Genomic DNA, 26,865 nt, shown 5'->3' on the forward strand with positions numbered 1-26,865 from the left:
AGCTAGATTGAAGAAATGCCATCCTAGGAGTAGTCAACTAGATTGAAGTAATACAATCCTAGGAGCGTGTTGCCATTATATATCTATATACTTGCATGTACTTATCGAAAAAGGGTTTCGCCGGATGTGGAGTAATTGGTCCCGAGCACATATGCTCTGGATATCGTGTGCGTTCGCCGCTACGTCGGGATCTGGGCCAACCCTTTATACCGAGAGTTTTGAAGCGCTGGTAAAAGGGCACTGTTATGAAATGCGTATGTGTCAGGCCTGGTTTGTGGGCCATAATATGAGCGTGGCCGTAGTGGCTTCTATTGCCGTCCGCCGCTGACGGGTTGAGCCGTGGCCCAGATTCGCTTCTTTCTGTCTGACCCGTGTGGCTCATTGAATACAGGTGGAGAGTCTTCTTCCCCAAAGCGTCCGCCACACCGGCAACTCGCGAAGGAGAGGTCGAGGGAGTAGGAGAACAGGCGACGGACGCGCAATGGAGTTCCTCATGCAGGCAATTAGGAGGTATGTCGACCGAGTGATTTGTTATTTTACGCCCTAGCTTGCGATTTGAAGACTGGAGCTCAGGCGGCCATAGATCGACTCTGATTGAAGAGGCCGGGGAGAGTCTGGTGCGGGAAAGTACGTTGGCGGATGGTACGAGGTGGGAGTTGGTGGAGCTGGTGCTGCCGGAGGGCATGGGTGTGAGCGGCGTAGGGCGGATCTGTGGGGCGTCTGGACCACCGACAATCAGCAGAGAAAGTCGAATCTGCAGCGCTGTTCAAGCGGCAGCAGGTAGAAGGGACCGTTTGGCCTCTGACTTCTGCAATGTCGATGGGGAAGATGAATCGCCAGGCTGTTGGTTGGGACAAGAGGTGAGGGGAACTGGATTTAAATTGAGATGCGCCGTGAAGAATTTCAGTAACTTATATTTAGGCTGTCTATAGTCGTGCATTTGTTGACTGAATTTTTGGTGGCAGTAATCCATGGTGAAATTTGAAAGCCATAAGCAAGTCGTATATGAATCTCCCAAATGATGAGAACGCGACTGTTTTTGGCGAGAGGCGGGTTGAACACCTTGGCCGCAAGTATGTATTCAGACCAGGGTTCCAGACACGCCCCTGGAGCCGAGGCGCTGTTCTGTATCCTCCACACGCAGATGTCCCGCAACTCCTGGAACATTATTCGCCACTGCACCTGACAGTGAAATTATCTTTGTCAATCATATGCTGCTGAGTGTATCCGTGCGTTCTGCATTTATGTTGCAATGCTAACAATTTTTTTCATCAAATGCAGCAATTTCCTTGTACACGAGGTTCCCATGTTCATCAAGATTACTGGCTACATGATCAGTGACCAGCTTGTGGGCGGCAACATGATTCAGTATGAACTGGTGCCGTTGCTTTTCCGTCGCTTTGTTCAACTTGATGTCGAAGCTGAATATGAATGTCCTTACCTAGGTTGGAGGCACCCAATTGAACCTGAATTCTCGGTTAGGACATTTTCTTCCTATGTTTCTTACAGTTCTTCAGTCACATATTTTCTTTTCATTGCGCTAATCTACTGCTTACTCAAACAAGACTCTATAGGCTTGTGGGACTCTGATTTCATTCACACCCTTTCTATCCAAAAGCAGTTCACAGGTGACTCTTTGATGTATGACATCACATCATCCCAAATGGTACGAGACAATGCTCGTAATTGTTCAATGGACTGGCAGTTTTTCCATCCCCAACACCTAACAACTCTTGTCCAAATTTCTTATTAATTTGCAGTTTATTATTCCGGTGCCACGCCCAGAAGGATGGTGATAATATGGGAAATGTTGATTAAAAAAATAAGTAACAGCCCGAGACCAATTCTCCTGATTTTCTTTCCATAATTATTATTATAATGTTTGTGTCATATTATTTTTTCATTGCTTCATGTCATCATGTCATTAAATAATTCACACCATTTTTAAAACCATGAACATTTTCAGAAAATCATTTGTGCCTTGCTTCTATTTTATTTAAATGCCTTTTCAAATTTCTTTCAAACCTTTCCTAAAGTCCCTTTCCTTTTCTGCATATTTGATCTCCAAAACCTGCCCACAATTCTTTCATCACATTTCAGAGCGCCACACAGAATCTGAAGATTTTTTTGGACACTTCTAAACCTAGACCTAGATCAAACCAATTTGGCTCAACCCACTACATAAAAAATTGAGCTAATCATCCGACCAAGGAACGAGATGAGGCTACAACCTGGAAGCTTCACAATGCAATGTTCGCATGTTTGAATGAGTTCTATGCTAGATGGGCGACGAGCAAGGAAATCTGGTGCATCAAGTATGAACCAACCACCGATGCCAGCTTCACACCTTAAGTGTCAAAATCTTGCCACCGGGTTTTCCGCAAATAACCCGATATCTCACTAGCTATGCGTTATATGTTGTATTTCCAGGGCCGAGACAGGGGCATGCGTCATCCACATCGCTCGCCACTCTGAAGGAGAAAAGCTGAAGCTTCAGCTTACACAATCATCGTGCTATGGAGCTTGCAATTCATAGTATAATGCCAGATACCGTGCATTGTGGTGTTAGTGGCATGTGATGAAGAAAGCGAACGAGACCCTTGGGTCGCTGTACACCAAAAAGAGTGAATTTAGGGCAGAATTCCATAAGGTGGTGAAGCACATGCTCACCATAGATGAGTTTGAGGATGGTTGATGCCTTTTGCTTGAGAAATACAAGCTAAAATCGCGTCCCTACATGACATAGTTGTAGGAGATAAGGAACAAGTTGGCAAAGCCATACTTCAAAGGGGTGATCTTGCGAAGATGACAAGTACCCTGTATGCTCCTTTCTGCTCGCCATGTTGATGGATAGAGCAGATTGTGACAGACGACTTTCACATGATTATGAACCTTGCTTTTATTGGTGACCAATTCCGTTCTACTGCAAAATTGCAAGAGCAGCATATCTCCAGTTCTGTAGTGCCAATGGGTACTAAGTTGATGTGTTTTAATCAGATTGTAGGTTGATTCTTCCAAATTCAGGATGTTTTGTTTTGATGCATCGTTGATGGTGTGGCGTCACCTCATGTCCCTGTGAGTTTTTGAATTTCTAATTAGGTGAGTTGGAATGTAGAGGCCCTTTTCCTAGTGACATTCGGAGTATTATGAATAGGGATTGTAATCTGATCGTTGAGTGAGTTTTGTTACTGTTGTAATCTAGAAAAAAATTGAATGTGGAGGCCGTCAGTACACAAGCGTGTTGTCCCGGGAGTATTAAGTTCAGGGAGAGTGTGAGGGCAGGTGGCTGGATGGATGTCATGGTGAGTTTAGGCATGGGCTCTGTGCTTACTTGCCGGAGGAGGAGTGGACAGATGATGCAGAGCATCAGCGAGGTGAGTATGCTGGCTGTTAGTTAGTTAGTTTTTTTTTAGAAAAACTGCTAACTTTTATTCATTAAGTGTCAGCGATACAGGTATTACATTGGACGATGCAGTGGCTATTTGTTAGCTGAGTTAACAAGTTATGAATAACTAACAAACAGCCAGCACGTCTGACCCGCGGCCCATGTATCTAGCAAGCGCTCTGTGCCGATGGATGGGTGACGGCCACCGTCGCATTTATTAAGATTGATGGGTGGACCATGGTCGGAATATGGGTGGGAATACTACCGCCAATACTCAGTCAAATACGTCGGCATGTGCGAATCTCCATAGCATATAAGCGATGTAGATAAAGAGAGCATCTCAGCTCGGGCTCATAATGGCACTTCCGGCTTTCGCCCCGCTTTATATATAAAGCAAAGATCCACAGTGTCCGGTACAACCGCACTTTCCCACCACAAACACACACACACCCAAGGCAGGATACATAGGCGTTGAGCGCAGCAACACACACCCTAGCACTACAAGAGCCGCTGGGGGCATCATCCGAAGAAGTGAAGCCGCATATGAGGAAACGTGGGCTCCAAGGCGGTGCCTTCAGAAAGGATACGGCATCGGAGCGTCGCCACCATCCGATCCGAGGATCAGAGTTTCCCCTGGAGCACCACGACGGACAGTGATAGCCGCGACGACGCCTTCAAGAAGGGAGCGATCTTCGCCGTCGCCAGTCCGTCCGAAGATAGAGTAGGTTTTCACCCCCGCCAACATTCACCGCTACCGAACGCCACACCCCGGCTACCACGCCGCCCACACGGCCGTGGCAGCCGGGCAGCACCGAGGCACGAGCTCTGCCCATGAGCACCGCGCCACCACCCCCAAGGCCGCCGCCTCGGAATCCAAGACCTTGACACCAAGTCCCCCGAGCCCCACCGCTACCCCCACCGCAGAGACGGGCGGAAAGGATCTGCCTTTCACACCCCTGGCTGGTCCCAACGCGGAGACCCAATAGGCCGGCCACAACAAGCCTTCATCGAGCCGTTCTACTACATCCGGCACGAGACGAGCGCAGTCCTGCTGCCGGGCGCGAGACGGGCCGGCCCTGCTGCCGGGCGCGAGACATGCATGTACTTCGAGCCGGTCCTAAATTCTTTGTCCGTGTACATGCGCCATTTATACTGAATCAGCTAGCTAGCTAGTATATATAACCTGCTGCTTATGAGTGTTCTCCAAAAGGATCAATCAATCTAATCTGTGTGCTACTCGCCGGAAATACATAGGCAGCCAAGGACTCGAGAAATAGCTTGCTGCGAACAGAGTGTTCTCCCTGGTGGTGAGCTTGATTCAGTCATGGCACTGCAGAGAAGAGATGGAGACTCGCACGCGACATGCCAGCTGGAAGATAAACTAATCAAACTGAATCGGCTATAACCAGGAGATATAATATGGTCGTTTATCATATAAGAGAAAGAGAAAAAATATGATGGGATCGCTCTGAATATTCTTATCTAGACGTAGACGGCAACGTCAAGTGCGATCTCCCAGAAGATTTCTCTCCGTTCTGTTTAAAAAAAAAGAGGTCGGGACCTCTTTTCCGAATACTGCAAAAAGACCATGGTTTCTAGCATACTGTGGTTTATAAAACTTTGTTTTTTTCTGAAGCCAAACGCAGCAAAGTATTCAAAACCATGGTATTTTTCAGAAACTACGGTATTCTCTGAAAACTTCAAAAAAACTTTGCTGCCAAACGCAGCCTAGATACCAATGCCATTTAAGCGATTCTAGTATTTATTTATGCAGGAAACCAAACAGAGCACACCGTGCTCAGTTGATTTGCCTCCGTCAAGTTGATTATGAGGGTGGTCTATGCTATGCAAGAGGAAAGTACAAAGCTGTGGTCAGGATTTAAATTTTTACCTGAAACACTGAGTCACCGACACATTCATGGTCTCTATGGATCATGGACAAGGAGGACGGCGGCTGCCTCAGGCCGCGGCGTGCGCAGCGGAACCTTCTTCTTACAGTTCAATAATCGCTTCCTTCATCCTTTCTCTGCGCCCTGCCGAGGAGGACGTCCGTTGGCCAATCGAGGAGGTCACGGCGCGCACAGCGGTAAGATGGGGGCTGATGAGAGAGGCGAGTCTTTCAAAAATTCCTACCTGCAAGTACATCGAATTCATCGCGTTAGCATCCCATGTTATTACCGAATTTGACGTGAGAGCATTGGACAGGAGCGAGATTGGTTATTTATCGACTTTGCAGCTTGAATTTTCATGACGCCGTCATAGAAAATTACGTGGATGATATCAGCTTATCTGGGACAGAGGAGATCAAGTGGAAATACTCCCCACTTTTTCTGCATCGTCTTTCCAGCTCCGGGCAGCCATCTATGCGTAAGACTTTGAGGGCTGGCAACCGCTCCAGGAGACCATGCGGGAATTCTTCCATAGCTGGACACTCCCAAATCTTCAATTCCCTAAGAGAAGTGACGCCACATATCCCATCAGGCAGTGCAACAAGTCTGCGGCAGATTGCAACCACCAATACTTCCAGGGACAGCGGGAGGGTCTCCTCCTCAGATGATGAAGTGTTCCCCTACAGGTTTTCACAATTCGCGATACACAGAGAGCAGAGGCGATCCAAGCACCGGAACTCCTCTGTTGGCCAGCGGACAAGATTGCTGCAACCGCTAATCGTCAAATGCTCCACGAACGGAAAGCATTTCCAAACCATAAGTTGTAATCTGGACAATAGGCAGCTTCTGACCAAGCTGTTGGGGCCTTGCAGATCCAAATACTTAAGTTTTTCAAGAGGTCTTTCAGTTTGGCTTTGCTGGACGCCTAGAGGCAACATGGGTATGTCTTCCGGAGACCCAAGAGTTAAGATAACTAGAAATGGCCAGGAGCCCAAACGGATGCCCTTAAAAACTAAACCAACTACAGTACTGTGAACCCCAACTATTTGTAAGTCGTTGATGACGGGGATCACTGAAATACTTGCAAGCTTGGGGCACTTTTTGATTGTTAGCTCTTCAAGCATCGGGAACGTTACCAAGTTATCACTAGGCTCCCCCACACTACTTTCTGCCCATATCTCTAGTCTTGGTAACTCAATTAACCTCATCTTCTTCAGCTTTGGGAAAACTTGCAAAGGGGCAATGCATCCTCCGGCTTCCACATCAACATTATTACATAATGTGGTCAGATTATCCATCCTCTCTAAGGACAAAATCTCCAGAGAGACCGAGCACCATATGACAGGTATACTCTTGCATCTTGGGCAGTCGGACATTTCGAGTTCTTCCAAACAGTTAAACATATGAGGCTTTTCCACACTATTTTCTGCCCATATCTCTAGGCTTGGTAACTTACTCAACCTCATCCTTTTCAAACCTGGAAAAATTTGCAGAGGAGTAATGCATCCTCCAGCTTCCACATCAAAGTTATTACATAATGTTCTCAGGTTATCCATCTTCTGTAAGACCAAAATCTCTAGAGAGACCGAGAGCCATATTACAGGGATACTCTGGCATTTTGGGCAGTCAGATATTTTGAGTTCTCTCAAGTAGTTGAACATCTCAGGCTTTCTCATCCATTGCGATATTTCTAGGCCACCATACCTACGTATCTCCAACTTTTTGATATTTCTAGGCCACCATACCTACGTATCTCCAACTTCTTCCACATTACATGCCATATCCTTAGACTCGTCATCTATTTCTTGGCCCCAAGAGAACAACAACTCACTTAGATTTTGCTTCTGATTGAGATTGGCTTCTTTTGCATTTTCCCCACTTTTTGTCTTGCTCAAATTTAATAGTTCCAACCTATTGCTAAGGTGTTGCAAGTCTTTGAGCTGCTCTATTCCAAGGCCTTCTCCAGTATCCACAACAAATTTTGTTAATATATGAAGGTTCTTTAGTACACCAAAGTTTGGAGACATACTTTTGAGATGAGCACTACTACAGAGAAATAGATGGATGAGCTTTCTCAATCCTGACATGTCTTCTGGTAAATGCTGCAGCATATGACAATGAGTGAGGCTCAATGTTTGCAGGTTATGCATCACACATATTGATTCTGGCAACTTAGTGATGTTAGACCAAGAAAGGTGAAGATATCGTAGATGTTTCGTGTTTATGGCCTTGCAATTGGCAACTGAAGAAGGGGAGCAATGCAATGCTCTTAGTGATGCTGATGCCCGTAGCAACTTTTTAAAACCCTTGTGTGATTCTGAAGGAGCTAACAAAGTGCGGAGGTTTGTTCTGCCTTTGGATAACCCACTGATTTGTTCCAATTCAGCCTCTGACATTTGCATGTGACAAACATTTTTTAACAATGTTTTTTGCCGAGTCAATTCTTCTATACTTGCACATTCATCTCTGACATCTTTTGCCAAATCATGCATTTTACAGTCAATAGTCACATAATTGTGTGTAGCATAATTGTGTGTGCACTCCTGCTTATCTTGGAGGAAGGACCTCCAAACTAACTCATCAAAAATGAATTCACCTTTCCGTGTTAAATCCATTGTTTCCTTCTCTTGAATAAAACCATTTGCCATCCATAGCTGGATCAACATGTCCTTATCTATCTTATAGTCCTTGGGAAAAATTGCTAAGAATGCAAAACATTGCTTCATTTCAGATGATAGGTGTGTATAGCTCAACTTTAGGATGGACATGATCTCATCTTTCCCTCTAACAATATCCCTAATATTACTTTCTTCGATGGCCTTCCATTCTTGTACTTGTTGATATGAACTTAGCAATCCACCCATTGTCTTGAGAGCAAGAGGCAGCCCCCAGCATTTGTTGACAATACATCTGCCAATGCTGACCAACTCTGCTTCCTCCTGCTCTACACCGTTGCTATATGCTTCTTTGCAAATAATTCCTATGAGTCTTGTTCACTCAGGCATGCTAGCTTATGGGGTTGAAGGGTCTGCATTATGGTGGCCACTTTCTGGCTTCGAGTTGTGACAACTATGACGCTTCCCGGTCCTCCAACAAAACACAAAAGAGGCTTCAGGACATCCTCCCACTTCCTCTCATCTTCATTCCAAACATCGTCAAGCACGAGCATAAACCTTTTTTGGCCAATGACTTTTTCAAGTCGCTTTTGCAGTAGTTCAATACTGCCAGGTAGGTCGCAACTTCCATTTGTAACCAATTCAATACTGGAAATGCTGCTGGACCCCTTGGTCATTATACAACATCTTAGCAAGAGTTGTCTTGCCAAGACCTCCCATCCCAAAGATGGGCAGCACCTGCACCTTCCGCTGATCTTGCTGGTCCAGCAGCAACTTCACCACCACTTCCTTATCATCATCTCTTCCAAAGATTTTGGTAGAGTCGTCCAGTTTTGAGTGTGTCTGCCGCCAAGAATGTTGCTGCTCCTCCCTATGTACAGAATTCTCCAGACCAAACTTGTTCATCTCCTCAACCAATTTATTGATCTTCTCGAGTACGTTCTTGAGTTTCTTGCTCATTTCAAAACGGAAGAGCAGTGGGCTGTGGTGCTTCATGTAGCCGAGTACCTTGCGGATAGTGGACTTGCCAATCTTAGACTGACGGCGCAGTGCCTCATACTGGAAGTCATCGAGCACGTCGTCGGCCTCGTAGGCGACAGACTTGAGCTCATTCATCCAGCTCTTGACATAGGCGTTTGTCTCGCTCCTCTCCTCGGCGTTAGCCAGCTTGCACTCGACGGCTAGCAGATGGCGCTCCAGCATTCGGCGGTCGTCGTCGAGGCCACACATGCGGGTCACGGTCTCGACGAGTGCATCTGCAGCCTTGCCGGCCACGCCGCGCACTAGAGGCAGAAGCAGGGACTCTGCCATGATCTTGCTGGTCAGAGGAATAAAAAACTGCAGCACAGGAAAGAAGAGAGGTTAAGTGCTGACAGATCATGAACAACCTTGTAATCCTCCTATTTTATAGTTCCACAATAGCCTAGCTTGTATAACTCATGTATGGCCCTCTTGTACATACTTTTTGATACATACATAAAATTTCTAGTGGGGTTTTGGCCTACTGTACAGCTAAAAAAACAGAACATGAACAATCGAAGAAGAGCAAAACATGGACGCCAAGGATTGAGCAGAGAATTCACCTCAACAACGTCAAAATTTGATCTTGTCCAGATTGGTGAAAGAGCAGCGTATTGCTGCTCGTTCCTTCGCCGCCCCTGTGTAGGTCTCTTCACGCGCCAAGGCTGCTATGGAGTTGTGTGGTTGGTGAGAGAGGATGGAAGCAAATGGAGATAAGATCAAGAAATCCAGGAGCTGTATATTGACTGATCCATGTACCAACCGGTGGTCCCTCATTTATTTGCAACCGTACATCATATTATTGAATATTTCTATAATTTTTCAATTCTATATACTTCCATATACTCTGCTTTACCTATATGCAACAGTTTCTTTAGATCATATTAGCATTATCATTGTGTTACTGCGGTGAATTATATTTTCTGAGTTTATTTTACCTTCTTAAGACCATCCACTGTAGATGGTGTCCAGTTGTTCAGTTAGTACAGATAATTGTGGAAGGATGTATTTTGGTCCGAAAAAAGGCAGTGAAAGGGAATAAAGATGGAAAGGGTGAGGAAATGTTGTATTTAGGTCGACAACTCTTCCTTTCACTCAATAAATACTGAAATACCGATATTTAAGCAAACGTGGAGTTTATTCTGCAACTTGCATATAAAAACAATTGCCTGTACAATCATCGCTTCATTTTCCAACTTGTCGACTGGACAACAAGCGAGATGTCGATGCATCTGCTGTGAAGACTGAAGACTTGCTCTCACTTGTGTCACTAACGGTTTTGCAGGAATAGGCAAGACGTTGTTTTCAATCTGTCACTTGTTCTATGGGCGTACAAGATGGGAGGCACGGCATATGGACCTGGTAATTGATCTGTATTATATTTGGTTTGCTATATGAATTAACCTTTTTTTTCTGTTGGCTACTGCTCTAGAACAAATCGACACCAGAAATCTCATAACCAGCAGGAAGAATTCCTGTGTGGAATGTATTGCTTATGTTATGCCAAGAAATCTCTGAAGAGGCACTCCTACGTCAATTCTTTTCGTGACATATCAGCCCAAATACAACTCAATTCTCTTCCTCTAGAGCTTAGATCACCAAATAAATATCAGTATTATTAACAATGGCTGCTGGAGCACATAAGTAAACTTGTATTATATAGAGCAACGGAGTAAGATTAATCATCTGCATAGCAAAACTTTCAGTCTATTGCTAGACAGTGTGCTATGGTTGCTGTGTGAACAGCATGGCAACGTTTGCTGAACTCTATAACCTTCCTCTGCAACTGCACAATGAGGTACTGTGTAGATCAAATTTGCGGTATTCGGGACAAACAAATATAGACGATATAATGGCAAAATAAAAGTAGCAGCAGCTGCAAGATGATAAGGCTGGATTGTCTTAAAATGAACTTACCATCGCCGCCATCCCATGCTTGCAGCAAGGAAGGGATGATTTTTTTTCTCCTAGCACCAGGAAAGATGGGAGACCCTAACGCTAGATAATTGTATGTACGAGGAGACATAATATGTGTACCTCACTTATTTATAGCTATATATCACTATTTTTGAATGTTTCTAGAATTTCCTTAATTTTATTTATATACTTCCAAATACTCTGTTTTACCTGTATGCAACTGTTTTTAGACCGTTTTTAGCATTTGCCATCGTGTTAGTGCGTTGAAGTGTATTTTTTTTCCGTTTAACCTTCTTTAGACCATCCAGTGTAGATGATGACTAATTGTTCAGTTATTGCAAATAATTGTGGAAGGAAACATTTTGCTCAGAAAAAAAGGCAGTCAAAGGGAAAAACATGAAAAGCGCGTGGGGTTTGGTATATTCGTGTGGAAATGTTGTACAGGCCAACATCACTTCCTTTTCACTCGGTAAATATTGAAATATCAATATTCAATCTAGGCTTTGAGTTTATCCTGCAACTTGCATATAGAAACAATTTTCTGTACCATCATGACAAGTGAATCCTACCAACTAATAATGCTGAACAATAACCAACATTGATCATGCATTATTTTCCAACTTGTCAGACAGGACAATAAGCGAGACATGCATGCATCTTCAGTGAAGACTTGTTCTCACTTCTGCAGCAATAGGCAAGACATTGTTTTCGACATGTCAATTGTTCCATGGCGTGCTAGACGGGAAACGCGGCACACAGACCCAGAGTTATATGTCAGATCAATTGTAGATTATACGACAAAAATTCATATTATGGTGAATTAGTTCAGTGAACCCAGTGTTATGAGATAAACAGATTTTTGAATTTTAGGAAAGTTTGATTATACACGATGCATGGAAAGGATTTTTGCACCAGCTTTCTTCGTACCAACAGGATTAGTTTCTCCTGTTATGATCGTTGAATAATAAATAACTGAGAAGCTGGACATACCTCCGTGAGGAAAAACAGATGACACGACCATCATAATTTCATACGTTGGAAACATATGGATGAGAACAATTTTAAACATCATTTTTTAGTGAAACAATAGTCTGAAATTTCTGAATTTATAAAAGGTACACAATCGCTACATCATCTATTGTTTTCGCTGAGATGCAGATCAATATTCGACACATTTTCTTTTAGAAAAAAAATACTCGACACATAACAGAGTCATGTAGCCAATGCGCATATCTAATCAGAGGTTTATTTCTTTATTTATATTTGGTGGTGCAGTGCAAGGCTCATTAGTCTGGTACCACTGATGCGATTCAGAATAGCTCGCTGCGTTTAACGTATCATGCACAATCTGAACTGGACTAGATTCACCAACATCGTCTGAATTTCTTGGTATATGAAACTACAATAGTGAGAGTGTAGTAACACCCAGATGCAGCTGAAATGGGAGAAGCAATCGTGCTCAAGCTGAACGGCAACAAGGGCATGTTGGAACTGAAGAAACTGAAGCACCGTCAACCAGCGCAGTGCAAAGCTTCAGAGAAGCAGTCATCAGAAGAGAAAGATAGGGGCTTACTCGCGTGTATAAAATATTGCTAGGTGCTTAGTAGTAGTATTCAAGTAGATGCGTCTGTCTCCTCGCTCCTCGTCTCTGTCGCCGCATCTCGCTCACTCTCCTCCACGCCCCACTTGATGCTCCACCGCCGAAGCGCCGCCCCCTGCACTCCCTCTCCCCTCGGCGTGCGTTCTGCCGAGGAAGCAAGACGGCGGTTTCCCCCTCCAGGTCGGGGCGCGCACAGCGGCAAAGATGGGGGAGGACGAGAGAGGCGAGCACTAGTAGAAAACCACCCATTAGTCGTTACTAATACCTCCACCCATTAGTCCCGGTTCAAATCAGAACCGGGACCAATGTGCCTCCACGTGGCCCTGTGCGTCCATCTTAGTCAGGGGGCCTTTGGTCCCGGTTGGTGGCTCCAACCGGGACCAAAAGTAATTTTTTTTAAAAATGGCTGCTTTAGGGGTTATTTTTAGGTTGTTATTATAGCTAGCTAATAGAGAGAAGTGTCCTCTCTTATATCTTCGTCTTTGGTTTATCAACGCTGTTGCTATGTTCATTGCACCCGCAGATATAAAATGCTCATGCATGCTTGCATCATACATCATCATATATATATATATAATAACAAGTCCTACTAATCATGCATCATCATATACAACTTCTACTCGTTATTAATAATAAGTCATACGATCATCATCCTCATAGTCATCGAACCCAACCCTACATAATTGTTCTTAGCACATGATCATCAGTATCAGATAGGACCTAAACACCCTTAAGGTAAAATAGCATAAAACAATATAGACCCTGACTCTCCATTATGAAGAATGACGATCATCCTGTCTCCAATTTTCACCCTTCGCTGAATGTTGCTTCCAAGAAGCTCCTTACGACTGTCCATACATTTTTTTTCATTCTTTGATTATCATGTCTCCACTTCTTTTAGAAACCCGGTATGGACAGTTGAGATTCGTAGGACGACTTGGTTGTATGTTTAAAACATGAAGGCTACCCCGTGTATACATCAGATGAGGCACACAATCATTAGGGATTATCTGTTGAAAAACATAGTAATAACTTCGTAGTTAGCAATGATATGATTTACTAGTTTTAGAAGTGTGCAAAAAGATGCACGAATGTTGTAATAGTAAAAGATCATACCAGGGTATCTCCATGGTAGTTACCGTAGTTCAACACGTGCACTAGTGGCACGTATTGACCATAATGTTGAGGAGTTCGATTGTAGACATTGTAATTCTCAAGATCAGTACAAAATCCGACCAGATGATTTTTCTCCTGATAAGTTAGTTCGGAGCCTTCGATGTAGTAGGTTCTGTCTACCATCTTCCGCACATTCTTTGAAGAATGAAAATAAGCTGTCAATGGAGAATAAGTTGTCAACTATTTTCAAATAAACAATATAAATTACATAATAACTATGTTAAGCTCACATGGGGGAAGAATTGAAGGTGTATCCACAAGGACGAAAATCGTAGGTCTCTCTTGCTCGATTGTAGGATCACCAAGATCCATGGTAACAAGCATACCCTCATCAAAACCATACATCTTACAAAGTGCTTCCCAATTTTTACAACCAAAATGGGTTACACTCTGAGCATTGTACAACTTTACTTGAAAATCCACACCATGATGGGTACTTAGGATAATTTTTTTGGTTTCGAAACTTTCATGGTCTTCAAAACCCATCCTCTCCAAGACATAGCGTCTTGCAAAGCATGGAATAAGCTAGTCGAATTGGGAAAGGGATCTTCATGGTCTTTCAACTATATATAAACTACTTCTTATTTTTTTCCTTTTTCTAAATACTATGAACAAAAAAATCATTAAAATTCTATGAACAAAATTAATTACACAATCTAAATATCACAAAAAAAATATATTAACAATAATATCACCAAACATGCATATTCAATAATAATATCACCAAAAAAATCTATTAACAGAAAAAAAAACTAACATAATATGAACAAATTAATTACTACACATATCTAGTCTAACAAAAAAAATCTAATTAATATAACAAAAATATCTAACATAATATGAACAAATTAATTACTACATATGTAATCTAACAAAAAAAATCTAATCTAACAAAAAAATCTATGAACTACATATCTAAATTACTACACATCTAACCTAACAAAAAAATCTATGAACTACAAAAAGAATATAAAAAAAATCTAACAAAAATAAAAAAACGCTCACGTCGGCGTCGAGGCGACACGGTGCAGGGGCGACGACGGGCTCGGGGCGGCGCGGGGCAGGGGCGACGAGGACAGCAGGCTCGGGGGCGGCGACGGGGACGGCGGGCTCGGGGCAGGGGCGACGGCTGGCGACGTCGGGGCGCGGCGGCGCGGGACGCGGGCGGCGATGACGGGGCGGCGCGGGACGCGGGCGGCGATGGGGGTGGCGACGACGGCGGGTTCGGGGCGGCGACGGGGACGGCGGGCTCGGGGCGGCGTGGGGCGGGCTCGGCGGCGACGGCGACGAGGAGGAGACGCTCGGGGCAGGGGCGAGAAAGAGATGGATTTGGCGAAAACTGCTAAGTCCAGTATATATAGCAAGAGCATTGGTCCCGGTTGGAGGCTCCAACCGGGACTAAAGGGGGCATTAGTCCCGGTTGGAGCCACCAACCGGGACCAAAGGCCTCTTTTCAGCAGCCCAAAGGGCGGGAAACGAAGACCTTTGGTCCCGGTTGGTGGCTCCAACCGGGACTAATGCCCACCCTTTAGTCCCGGTTGGTGCCACCAACCGGGACCAAAGGCATCTGTGATGTCCGCCTCGGGGCCAAAGTTTAGTCCCACCTCGCTAGTTGAGAGGGGCGCGCAGTGGTTTATAAGCCCCACTGCCGCACCCCTCTCGAGCTCCTCTCCACCGCAGGCTTTCGGGCCTACTTGCTATGGCTTTGCCTGATGGGCCTTCTGGGCCTACTGCGGGCCTGAATCCTGGCCCATAGTAGGGTTTCTAGTCGTATTCAGGCCGTGGGGGCCCAGTAGGAGGCATTTTTTTTATTTTTTTGTTTTCTTTACTTGTTGTTGCTATATTTATTTTTTCCAGTTTTTTCCTTTTGTTTTCTGCATTCTTTTTGCTTTATTTTTTAATTGCTTTTGCTTTTAGTTTTAGGAAAATTATAAACTTTCTGTTAGTGCCATTATTTTTTAAATTGGTCCAACGAACCGGGACCAAAGAGCGGCATTGGTACCGGTTGGCTCCATGAACCGGTACCAATGGACCCGTGTAACTACTTTTTTATTTTCTGCAGCTATTTTTTTGTTGATTCTTCCTGCAGCTGTTTTTTTAGTCCCACCTCGCCAAGCGAGAGGCAGTCGCAGTTGTTTATAAGCCCTGAGTGCAGAGACGATGACGAAGAGACTCAATGCTCCTGCACGTTGGTTAGCTTCAAGCCTTGAGGAATACGGTAGACTGCACAGAGCTATGTGCAGTGCAGTTGACACTATTCCGAAAGGCTTGAAGCAAATTAACGAGCATTGTGCCTCTTTTTTATTTTTAATGACTTATTACAATTCAGAAATAAATAGAAGAAAAAATAATTTTGATTAACTTTACTAAAAAATAATTCTGACCGTTGCAGTCGGCGATGGTGGTCATCTCTTCAGTCAGAGGTGGTCGACCTGAGGCTGGGTGTTCGGATCTCGAGATCCGTCATCTGGCACCAGCTGCGAGTCGGGGAGACGTAGTTGCTGGTGAAAACCGAGCTGACGACGGGCGATGGCGGCGTTCCATGTCGTTAGCATGATGAAGGCATCGTTGTGTGACTACCGTTGACCCACTCGTATTGCTCCGGGGGAGTGACTTCGTCTTAACGAGCATTGCGCCTCTTTTTTATTTTTAATGACTTATTACAACTCAGAAATAAAAAAAAAGTAGCAGAAAAGAAAAAAATATATAAAAAACCACTCAGAAATAAATAGAAGAAAAAATAATTTTGATTAACTTTATTAAAAAAATAGCATAGATGCTTATTTCTAATGACTTATTACAACTCAGAAATAAAAACAAAAGAATAAATATAACAGAAAAGAAAAAAGAAACTATATAGAAAACTACTCAGAAATGAATAGAAGCAAAAAATAGTTGTGATTAACTGTACTGAAAAAGGAGCATATATCCTTATTTTTAATGGCTTACAACTCAGAAATAAAAAGAAAAAAATAAATATAGTAGAAAAGAAAAAAAAAATAAAAAACTACTCAGAAATGAGCATAGATGCGTTTATAGAGGAAAATCAACTTAAATTCATAACAAATTTCAATCAAAATCTGTATGAATTTAGGCTAATTTTCCTATATAAGGGCATCTATTTTCATTTTCAGAGGAGCTCAATATGGCAGAGAGGGAGGGGCTTATAAACCGGTCCGATTCCCCTTCGGTTGGCGAGGTGGGACTAAACTCTGGCCGCAACGAGGACCAACCCTTTAGTCCCGGTTTGTCCCACCAACCGGGACCAATGGTGTTGGGCCAAGAGCGAGGCTTATTGGTCCCGGTTCGTCCCATCAATCGGGACCAATAGGTCCAGCCGAACCGGGACCAATGACCCACGTGGCCCGGCCGGCCGCCGGGGCTCAAGAACCGGGTCCAATGCCCTCATTGGTCCCGGTTCTGGATTGAACCGGGACTAATGGGCTGGACCGGCTTGGACCATTGCCCCCTTTTCTACTAGTGGAGGTCTGCTCTGACAGTTGGTTCGTCGCTTCCTTCCTGCCGTGGAGTCTTTCAGAAATCAGAAATTCCAACCTGCTGCATCCTGCCAGGTAAACCGAACCATAGCGTTACCATTGCGTCCGCCGAATTCGATGTGGCAATACTAGACAGAAGGGAGTTCGATTTAGCAGGGCACTATCTAGTCTGAATAAGCAATTTTCTCCAACCATTACAGAGGTAGCAAGAACAAAAATTTCCCAGTACCATTTTGCTTCGTGGCTTCAGATTTAGTAGCTGTGTCATTTAAGCAATTTCGACATCTGTTTATGTAGGAGAACAGAGCGCACTGTGTGCTCAGTTGTTTTAATCACTGTCGGTGTTGGGGCTAAATTGAACAGAGATGGAACGTACCTTACATAATTTTTGGTTGAAGAAGAATTGGTGACTTGTGATTGTCCTGCATAAGAAGCTTGCTAGATAAGTAATCAAGTTGATTATGAAGATGGTATAAGCTATGCAAGAGGGAAGTGCAAAGTCGTGGTCAGATTTTGTTTACCTGAAACACCGAGTCATTCGTGGCCTTTATGGATCTGTAGTATCAGATGGTGGCATCAGAATTCACGCATAAATGCGTGTGCTTCTGCCTGTCTGAATTCCTACTTTTGCAAACCTGAAATCATTGGCGTATTGGCAATCTGCAGCAAACCACAACTGCATGTGCTTGACGTCTGCAGATAGAACTCCACACATACACAGTTAAAAGGTTAACACTAAGCAATTACAGGAAGTAGAAGTGACGAAGCAACAATATTACCTTTCGGGAAAAGGCAGATCCCTGGCCTTCGAGTCAGCGGATCCTACCAAACAGTAAAAGAGTTGCGGAATCCATGAGACCAAAGATAGAGATAGTTCAGCCATATTAGAACAAGAAAAAGACTTGGAATAAGCACCTCAGTTATAGTCAGCCTCAGAGTCATTGTCTCACGTAAATGAGTCTACATAGGAGGGGGCATCAATGCTCTATGCTGTCAGACTCAGAGTCGGACTTTGAGTGAACACAGGAGGGGAGGAGCCTCCTTAGAAACTTTTGTCTGCTTGATTCTGATTCTTGTGCTTCAGTTCCCAACTCAGGAGTGGAGGAGTATTCTCCAATGCTCAGTTTTGGGACCGAGGAGACCAAGTGGAAATACTCCCCACCTTCTCTGCATCGTCTTTCCAACTCTGGGCAATCATCTATGGATAAATCTTCGAGGGCAGGCAACAGCTCCAGGAAACCATGTGGGAATATCTCCATATCTGGACAGCACTCAATCTCCAATGACCTAAGAGAAGTGAGGCCATGCATCCCGTCAGGCAGCACTTTCAGGCCACTGCAGCCATCCAAAAGGAGACTCTTCAGCTTGGCCAGATTTCCAAGGTTCAAAGGCAGTGCCACCACACTATGGCAGTGTGCAATCACCAATTCCTCCAAGGACAGTGGAAGGGCCTCCTCAGATGATGAACTGTTCCCCTCCAGATTTTCACAATTAACGATATACAGGGCGCGGAGGCTATCCAAGCACCGGAGCTCCTCTATTGGCCAGTGGACAAGATTGCTGCATCTGTAAATCCTCAGAATTTCCACGAATGGAAAGCATTTCCAAGGCATAAGGTGTGATCTGGACAATCCGGTGCCTGCGACCAAGCTGTTGGGCCCTTCAAGATTCAAACTCTTAAGTTTTTCATTAGGTCTTTGACCTCCGCTTTGCTGGCGGTCTAGAGGCAATATGGCTATGTCCTCTGGAGAACCAAGAGTTAAATTGACAAGAAATGGCCAAGAGCCCAAACAGATGCTCATAAAAACTAAACTGACTGCAGTACTATGGACTCCAACTATGGTCAGCTCGCTGACAATGGGGGTCACTGGAATACTAGCAAGCTTGGGGCAATTTTTGATTCTTAGCTCTTCAACTATCGGGAACATTACCAGGCTATCACCAGGCTCTCCCACACTGTTTTCTGCCCATATCTCCAGGCTTGGTAGCTCAATCAATATCATCCTCTTCAACCTTGGGAAAATTTCCAGAGGGACAACGCGTCCTCCACCTTCCACATCAAGGTTAGTACATAATGTTGTCAGGTTATCCATCTTCCGTAAGGACAAAATCTCCAGAGAGATGGAGAGCCATACTACAGGTATACTCTTGCATCTCGGGCAGTCGGACATTTTGAGTTCTCTCAAGCAGTTAAACATCTAAGGCTTTCTCATCCACTGTGATATTTCTAGGCCACCATATCCACATATCTCCAATTTTTGGATATTACTATGTGGTTCTAAACACTGGAGCACTTCTTCCACATCTGTAGGCTCATCACCTATTTCTTGGTCCCAGGAGAACAACAACTCACTTAGATTTTGCTTCTGACTGAGATTGGCTTCTTCTGCATTCTTCCCACTCTTTATCTTGCTCAAATTCAGCAATTCCAACCTATTGCTAACGTGTTGCAAGTCTTTGAGCTGCTCTATTCCAAGGCCATCTCCAGTATCCACAACAAATGTTGTTAATATCTGAAGGTTGTTCAGTAGACCAAAGTTTGGAGACATACTTTCGAGACTATCACAACCATAAAGATAAAGATGGATGAGCTTTCTTAGTCCTGTCATGTCTTCTGGTAACTGCTGCAGCTTCTCGCAATCTATGAGCCTCAATGTTTGCAAGTTATACAACACACATATTGAATCTGGCAACCTAATGATGTTAGACCCAGAGAGGTCAAGATATCGTAAATGTTTTGCATTTATGGCCTTGCAAATGGCTACTGAAGAAGGGAAGCAATGCAATGCTCTTAGTGATGTTGATACTTGTAGCATCTCTTTAAAATCCTTGTGTGCTATGTTAAAAAAATAATAATGATCCTCACTTGATTCTGAAGGAGCTAACAAAGTGCGGAGGTGTGGTCTGCCTTTGTGTAATCCACTGATTCGTCTCAATTCAGCCTTTGGCATTTGCATGTGACAGACATCTTTTAACAATGCCTTCTGCTGAGTGAGTTCTTCTATACTTGCACATTCATCCGTGACATCTTTTGCTAGATCATGCATTAAGTCATGCATTTTACATACTATAGTCTCATATTTGGTGTTACCCGCATAGACTACAGATTTGAGTACCAATTTCTTTTCTTGGAGAAAGGACCTCCAAACCAACTCATCAAAAATGAATTCTCCTTTCTGTGCTAAATCCATTGTTCCCTGTTCTTGAAAAAAGCCATTTGCCATCCATAGTTGGATCAATGTATCCTTCTGCATCTCATAATCCTTGGGAAACATTGCACAGAATGCAAAACATTGCTTCATTTCAGATGACAGGTGCTTGTAGCTTAACTTTAGTATGGGCATGACCTCATATTTGCCCCCATGATTATCCCCAATGTTACTTTCTTCGATGGCCTTCCATTCCTGTACTTGTTGCTTTGAACTCAGCAATCCACCCATTGTCTTGAGAGCAAGAGGCAACCCCCCGCATTTCTTTACAATACGCCTTCCGATTGTGACCAACTCTACTTCCTCATCTAGACCATTGCTAAATGCTTTGTTCGAAAACAATTCCCAAGAATCTTCTTCACTCAGAAATACTAGCTCATGGGGCTTAACAGTGCACATTATAGAGGCCACTTGCTTGCTTCGACATGTGACCACTATAACACTTCCTGGTCCTCCAACAGAACACAATAGTGGCTTCAATTCATCATCCCACATCCTCTTGTCTTCATTCCATACATCATCAAGAACAAGTAAAAATCTCTTCCGGCCAATTACTTCCTCAAGTTTCTTCTGTAATAACTCAATGGTGTCAGGCATGTCACATCTTTCATTTTCGGCCAACTCAATGATGGATTTCAAAAGAGCAATGGCACCAAAGTTGTTGGACACACAGTGCCACATCTTCAACTTGAAATGTTGCTGGACCTCTTGCTCATTGTACACCATCTTAGCGAGAGTCGTCTTGCCAAGACCTCCCATGCCAAAGATGGGCAGCACTTGCACCTTCCGCTGATCCTGCTGGTCCAGCAACGACTTCACCGCCACCTCCTTATCATTTTCTCTTCCAATGATTTTGGTAGAGTCATCCAGTTTTGAGTGTGTCTGCCGCCAAGGATGTTGCTGCTCCGCTGTATGGACAGAATTCTCCAGGCCAAACTTGTTCATCTCCTCGACCAACTTACTGATCTTCTCGAGGATGTTCTTGAGTTTCTTGCTCATTTCAAAACGAAAGAGCAGCGGGCTGCGGTGCATGAAGTAGCCGAGTACCTTGCGGGTAGTGGACTTGCCAATCTTAGACTGGCGGCGCAACGCCTCGTACTGGAAGTCGTCCAGCACGTCGCCGGCCTCGTAGGCAACGGACTTGAGCTCCTTCATCCAGCTCTTGACATAGTTGTTTGTCTCGCTCCTCTCCTCGGCATTGGCCAGCTTGCACTCGACGGCTAGAAGATGGCGCTCGAGCATTCGGCGGTCGTCGTCGAGGCCACACATGCGGGTCACGGTCTCGACGAGTGCATCTGCGGCCTTGCCGGCCACGCCGCGCACTAGAGGGAGAAGCAGCGACTCTGCCATGATCTTGCGGATCAGAGGAATAAGAAACTGCAGCACATGAAATAAGATGAGAGGTTAATTACTGGCAATGAATAACATTGTAATCCTCCTATGGATCCAGGAAGCATTATGCTCCTTTTATTTTACTTTATTTCTTAGTTCCACAATAGCTTAGCCTGTATAGCTCTAAAAAAAAGAACAGAACACGGAGGACAACTGAAGAAGAGCAAACAAGGCCAAGGATGAGGCGAGTGTTTACCTCAACAACGCCCAAAATTGATCTTGTATAAACCACTGTTTCAAATAGCCCGCTATAGCTCCGCTATAGCACGCTATAGCGTTTACAAAAGGTCTTGCGCTAAGAGACTTCGGTCCAAACAAATGAACAAACATTTTAAATAGCGCGCTATAGCTCCGCTATAGCACGCTATAGCATTTGAAAGAGGTCCGGCGCTAAGATGCTTAGCGCGCTATTTAAAACTTTGGTATAAACCGGTGAAAGAGCAATAATACTGGTGCTTGTTCGTCGCCACTCCTGTATGTAGGTCTCTCGTGCGCCAAGGCTGCTATGGATTGTGCGGTTGTTGGAGAGATGATGGAAGCGAATGGAGATAAGATCAAGGAATCAAGGAGCTGTATATTGACTGGTATGTGTACCTACCGGTGGTCCCTCATTTATTTGCAACTATACGCTACCATTGTTCAACATTTCTATAATTTTCTGCAACTTGCATACATAAACAATTGTCTGTACAGTCATCACAAATGAATCCAACCGAATAATGTTCAAGCCCAGGGAATGCATCATTTTATAACTTGCAGATAGGACAATAAGCCAAGAGATCAGAATAACATACATGCAACTGCTGCGAAGACTGGTTCAGCATGAATGGGCAAGACATTGTTTTCTATCTCTCACTTGTTCTATGGCGTACACTGATGTGAGGAACGGCACATTGACATGGTAATTGATCCGTATCATTTGTATCTTTTGCTATGTAACTTAATATTTTTCATACTTAAATTTTCTTCTTCTGTTGGCTACTGCTCCAGGACGAATTGAGAACAAGGAATCTCTGGGTGGAATGTATTAGCTGCATCAATTCTTTTCAGTTCAAAACGAAAACTCGGGTCTCTAACTAAGATTTTTGTTTAGCGCACTAATTTCATCCTCTAGAGTTTAGATCACCAAACAAAAATCGGTTTTTTAACGAGGGCTGCAGGAGCACGTAAGTAAACTAATATTATAAAGGGCATCTGCAGGGCAAAAATATAGCTCGAGGAAACAAATATCAGTTTCCAAACCAGATGTCCCATCCTCACTTTCAGTCTATAACTCTATATTGCTAGAGAATGTGCTACTTGCTGGAATTCTTCCTGTGCAAGCAGCATGCTACTGTTTGCTGAACTCTGTAACTTTCTTTGAGGTTCTATAGGCGTTTCTCTCCAACTGCACAATGAGGTATGATATAGATCAATTTTACAGTCATCAGGGTTCAATGTGTCTTCACAATGTCTCACTTCCACAGGTGAATCGATCTGGGTGTAGACCATGGAGCCACGATAGAGACAAAGGAGCTACATAAATAACCTTATAGCACAAAACAGCTGGAAATTGCTCCGGAAATTGACACAAAATAACATAGGGTTCCGACTTGCCGGAAAGGCACAGGAAGCTTCCTAGAAACATTATACCATTGCAATTTGGCGATGATTGCATTGTGAAATTATAAATCCAATCCCTTCCAACCTGCTACCTGGTCTCTTAGCTACATATCCTGCCAACTTTACAATTAGATTTAACAGATCGATAGGCTCCCCTCATCAACCACCCTCTGCCGGCCTGCATGGAAGAGGACATACTTGCTTAGCACCGAGTCCTGCCATCTTCAGCTCGTCAACCTAATTGACGACCTCACTCTCATCAACCACTCCATTTGTCTAGTTAAAGTAGGATGACGGGACCATTATGGGTCAGTATTAAAGATGGACACGGTCAGGTCAGGTCCGTTCACTGACCAAGCTGTCCTTTAGACCGCCAGGAACGAGCCGGCCTGAGACCGGACCGACGGCCGAATGGTCTGATATTCCTGGCCCTGCTTGGCTAGGCTTGGGCTCTGGCTGGACCGCGGCTTCGCTGGAGTTTGCAGCTGCCATGCGCTGTCGCCGTCCACGCGGGGTATCTTTTTTTTTTTGAACCCACAAATTTCATTGATTAACAGCATCGTACAAGTACAACCTTGCATTATTGCAGTTCTGAAGAAAGTGCAGCTAGTACTGCATTAAGGCAAGAACCATTTCCTGAACCTAAACATGTGAACCTTGAAGGGGAGTTTTGAGTTTTGATTGCTAATCTAGCTTGGTGTTGTGCTCGTAAGTTGTAGCTCCAATTGATATGATAAATTCTTGTAGCATCAAAGGTTGAGGAAGCTGTTATGCATGCAAGCTGTGGCCTTATAGTCCAATGACCTGGATCAAGAATGGGCTTGCTGGCCGCTATAGCTTTCGCCAGAATCATGCTGTCCGTCAGAAATGTTCCCTGCTGAATCTGAAGCCGCTCCGCAATCTTGTATGCTAGCATCATGCTAAATGCTTCGGCCTGGATAGCTGATGTCATCGGTGGAAAGATAGCCGAGATGCATAGCTGAGAACTTCGTCCATCGCCTGCAAACTGTACCTGAAAAACATGAGATGTCCATGATTGTTTCCCCAGGAGATGGTGTCGATTGCGTTGTCAATTGATCCTGTCTTTGCAAAAGGGTCTCCACAGGCACATCCTTGTTAGTTCCATGCAAGCTGACTACTTTGCATTCTAGAGACTGAGCTGGAGTGATTGACAAAAAACTATCACTTTAGGGGTTCGTGTCCCACAGAACTACCATTTTTTAAAAGTGGCAAAAAACTACCAAAAAAACGTAAAGACATGACTAAAAACTACCAGGTTGACTTAATGGTCGTTTTGACCGTTTTAACAGCGATTCTGACGATAGTGGCCCACTTGCCAGGCGGGTGGCCCACCTAACGGCTAACGGCGCACGCGGGGCTGTTAGAGCCGCTCGTCGGCCGCACCTAGTCGGATCAGGTCAGACCTGGCCGGCCGGTTCCCCCTTCCCCACCAGCTCTCTCACTCTCCCCCGAGCTCCTCCCTTTCCCTAGCCGTCGCCAGCCATGGCGGCTGTGGATGCAAACTCCGGCGGCCATTCAGGCATACCTCCGGGCGACAGCGCGGCGCAACAGCCTTCTCAATCCGAATCTAATCCTTCCGCTGGCGGCGCGCAGCAGAGGTTGGATTGGTCGGCGCCGGCGCGACCACCGTCGACGACAAGAAGCAGAGCTCAAGGCCGGCGGAAGCTTCCTCGTTCTGCGGGCGGCGGCAGGTACGACATAGTTTTTTGCATGGTTGTGAGATTCAGAGATTCAGTAAATTAGGCTAGTTTTTTGCATGGTTAGATTCAGTTATGGTGACCTTGCAAATTGTTAGTATTGTGCATACTTTGTTGTGCAAGAAACTGAAAAAAGCAGTTTGACAGAAACTCAATATTGTGCCTAGTTAGGTTTAGTTATCCTGTTTTCAGTTAATAAAGGTATTTCATTTTATAATTTTCAGAATTGATGACCCAAAGTGGTCAATTTGGTTCCATTTCAATGCCAGAGAATCTGTGGTTCGAAATTTATACCTGTCAGACATATCATATTTGACAATGCTTTCTCTTATCGGGAGTGAGGGCTTTGTGGCTGATGATTATATGTACAATGTATTTGATGAGGAGAAAGGATTAGAAAGTTTAGATAAAATATGCTGTGAAGATGATGTGCAACAGATGTTGGCACACTCTCATAATGAAAAGTTTCTGAACATAAGAGTAGTGGGAGCTCTTGAGGAATGTAACGCAGATGAAAATCATGAAAACAGAGATAGTTATTTTGCGTATCATTGCATTAACACTCAACAAAGTTGCACTAAGTTGGTGGATATAAGCATGGACAGAAAGGAAGAGCTGAAGAAAAGCATGGTGCAGAGAGAGGCTGACCTTAACCATTTTGAAGGTGACACTGATGTGTCTGAATTTGTTTCTGATGATGAAGCTGCAAATTCAGGTTCAGATGAGAATAATGTGGATTTTCAGTCAGAGTATTCCTCTGAAGATGAAGCTGCAAAACAAGATACAGCAGTGGTACAGAAACTGAAGGTAGTGAGAAAACCTGGTCCAACTAGTAGATCTCACCATGAGGTTGAGAAAATGGGAAAAGCACATTGATTCCCTGAAGCAGATGAAAAATGTTTCCCTGGTGATTATGGCATCAGTGATGAAGAAGATGAGCCTGAAGGATCCTATAAACTACCAAGTGGTAGGAAGAGAAGGAATAAGAAGTTGAAAGACAGGGTATGGTATGATCACAAACTTCAAGGACCAGTAGAACAATTCTGTAAGGGCTTGTGCTTCACCACTGTGTATGAGTTCAGAGATGCACTTAGGGATTTTCACATTAGGACTTTGAGAAATTTTCAATACCACAGAAATGCCCCAGATAGGATTATCTTTTGGTGCTCAGAGAGAGCCACCCAAGGATGTGATTTTTATATATGTGCCTCTAAGTTAGCTCATGAAAAAACATTCTGCATCAAGAAGTGTGATATGTTGCACACTTGTGGAGCATGTGCAGAGTCCACAGAGGTTACTACTAAGTGGATGTCAAGGTCAGTAGAGGCAGCATTGAGAGAAGACATTAGATCTCCTGTGGATGCATTAATTAAGAAGACCAAGAGTAAGTTTTCAGTGGATGTATCAAGAAGTGTGGCATATAGGGCAAGGAGAAAGGCTGTTGATGTAGTTCAAGGTGACCACAAGTAGCAGTACTTGAGGCTCAGGGATTATCTTCAAACAGTTCTTGACACAAACCCAGGTAGCAGGTGTACAGTAACAACATTTGAAGATCCAGAGAACCCAGCACCTACTCCTAGATTCAAGTATATGTTCTATTGTTTAGCAGCTTCAAAGGAAGGTTTCCTTAATGGTTGCAGACCATTTATAGGTCTTGATGGATGCTTCATCAAGTTAACCACCGGGCATCAAATTCTTGCAGCCACAGGAAGGGATGGAAACAACAATATTTATCCTATAGCTTTTGGTGTGGTTGACAAGGAAGATGGTGAAAGTTGGAATTGGTTTTTAACTCAATTGAGATGTTGCATTGGTAGTGGCAACAAATTTGAAACATACACTATC

The 26,865-nt window shown here is 44.1% G+C and overlaps 2 pseudogenes; both read right to left on the reverse strand.

The window, feature by feature from the left end:
- Positions 1–926: 926 nt before the first annotated feature.
- LOC123088487 (disease resistance protein RGA2-like) lies at positions 927–9,613 on the reverse strand (annotated as a pseudogene).
- An 8,350-nt stretch (positions 9,614–17,963) lies between these two features.
- Positions 17,964–26,865, reverse strand: part of LOC123088488 (disease resistance protein RGA2-like) — a 50,894-nt pseudogene continuing 41,992 nt past the window's right edge.

Source organism: Triticum aestivum, chromosome 4A (assembly GCF_018294505.1).
Source record: "Triticum aestivum cultivar Chinese Spring chromosome 4A, IWGSC CS RefSeq v2.1, whole genome shotgun sequence".
Taxonomy (NCBI): Eukaryota; Viridiplantae; Streptophyta; class Magnoliopsida; order Poales; family Poaceae; genus Triticum; species Triticum aestivum.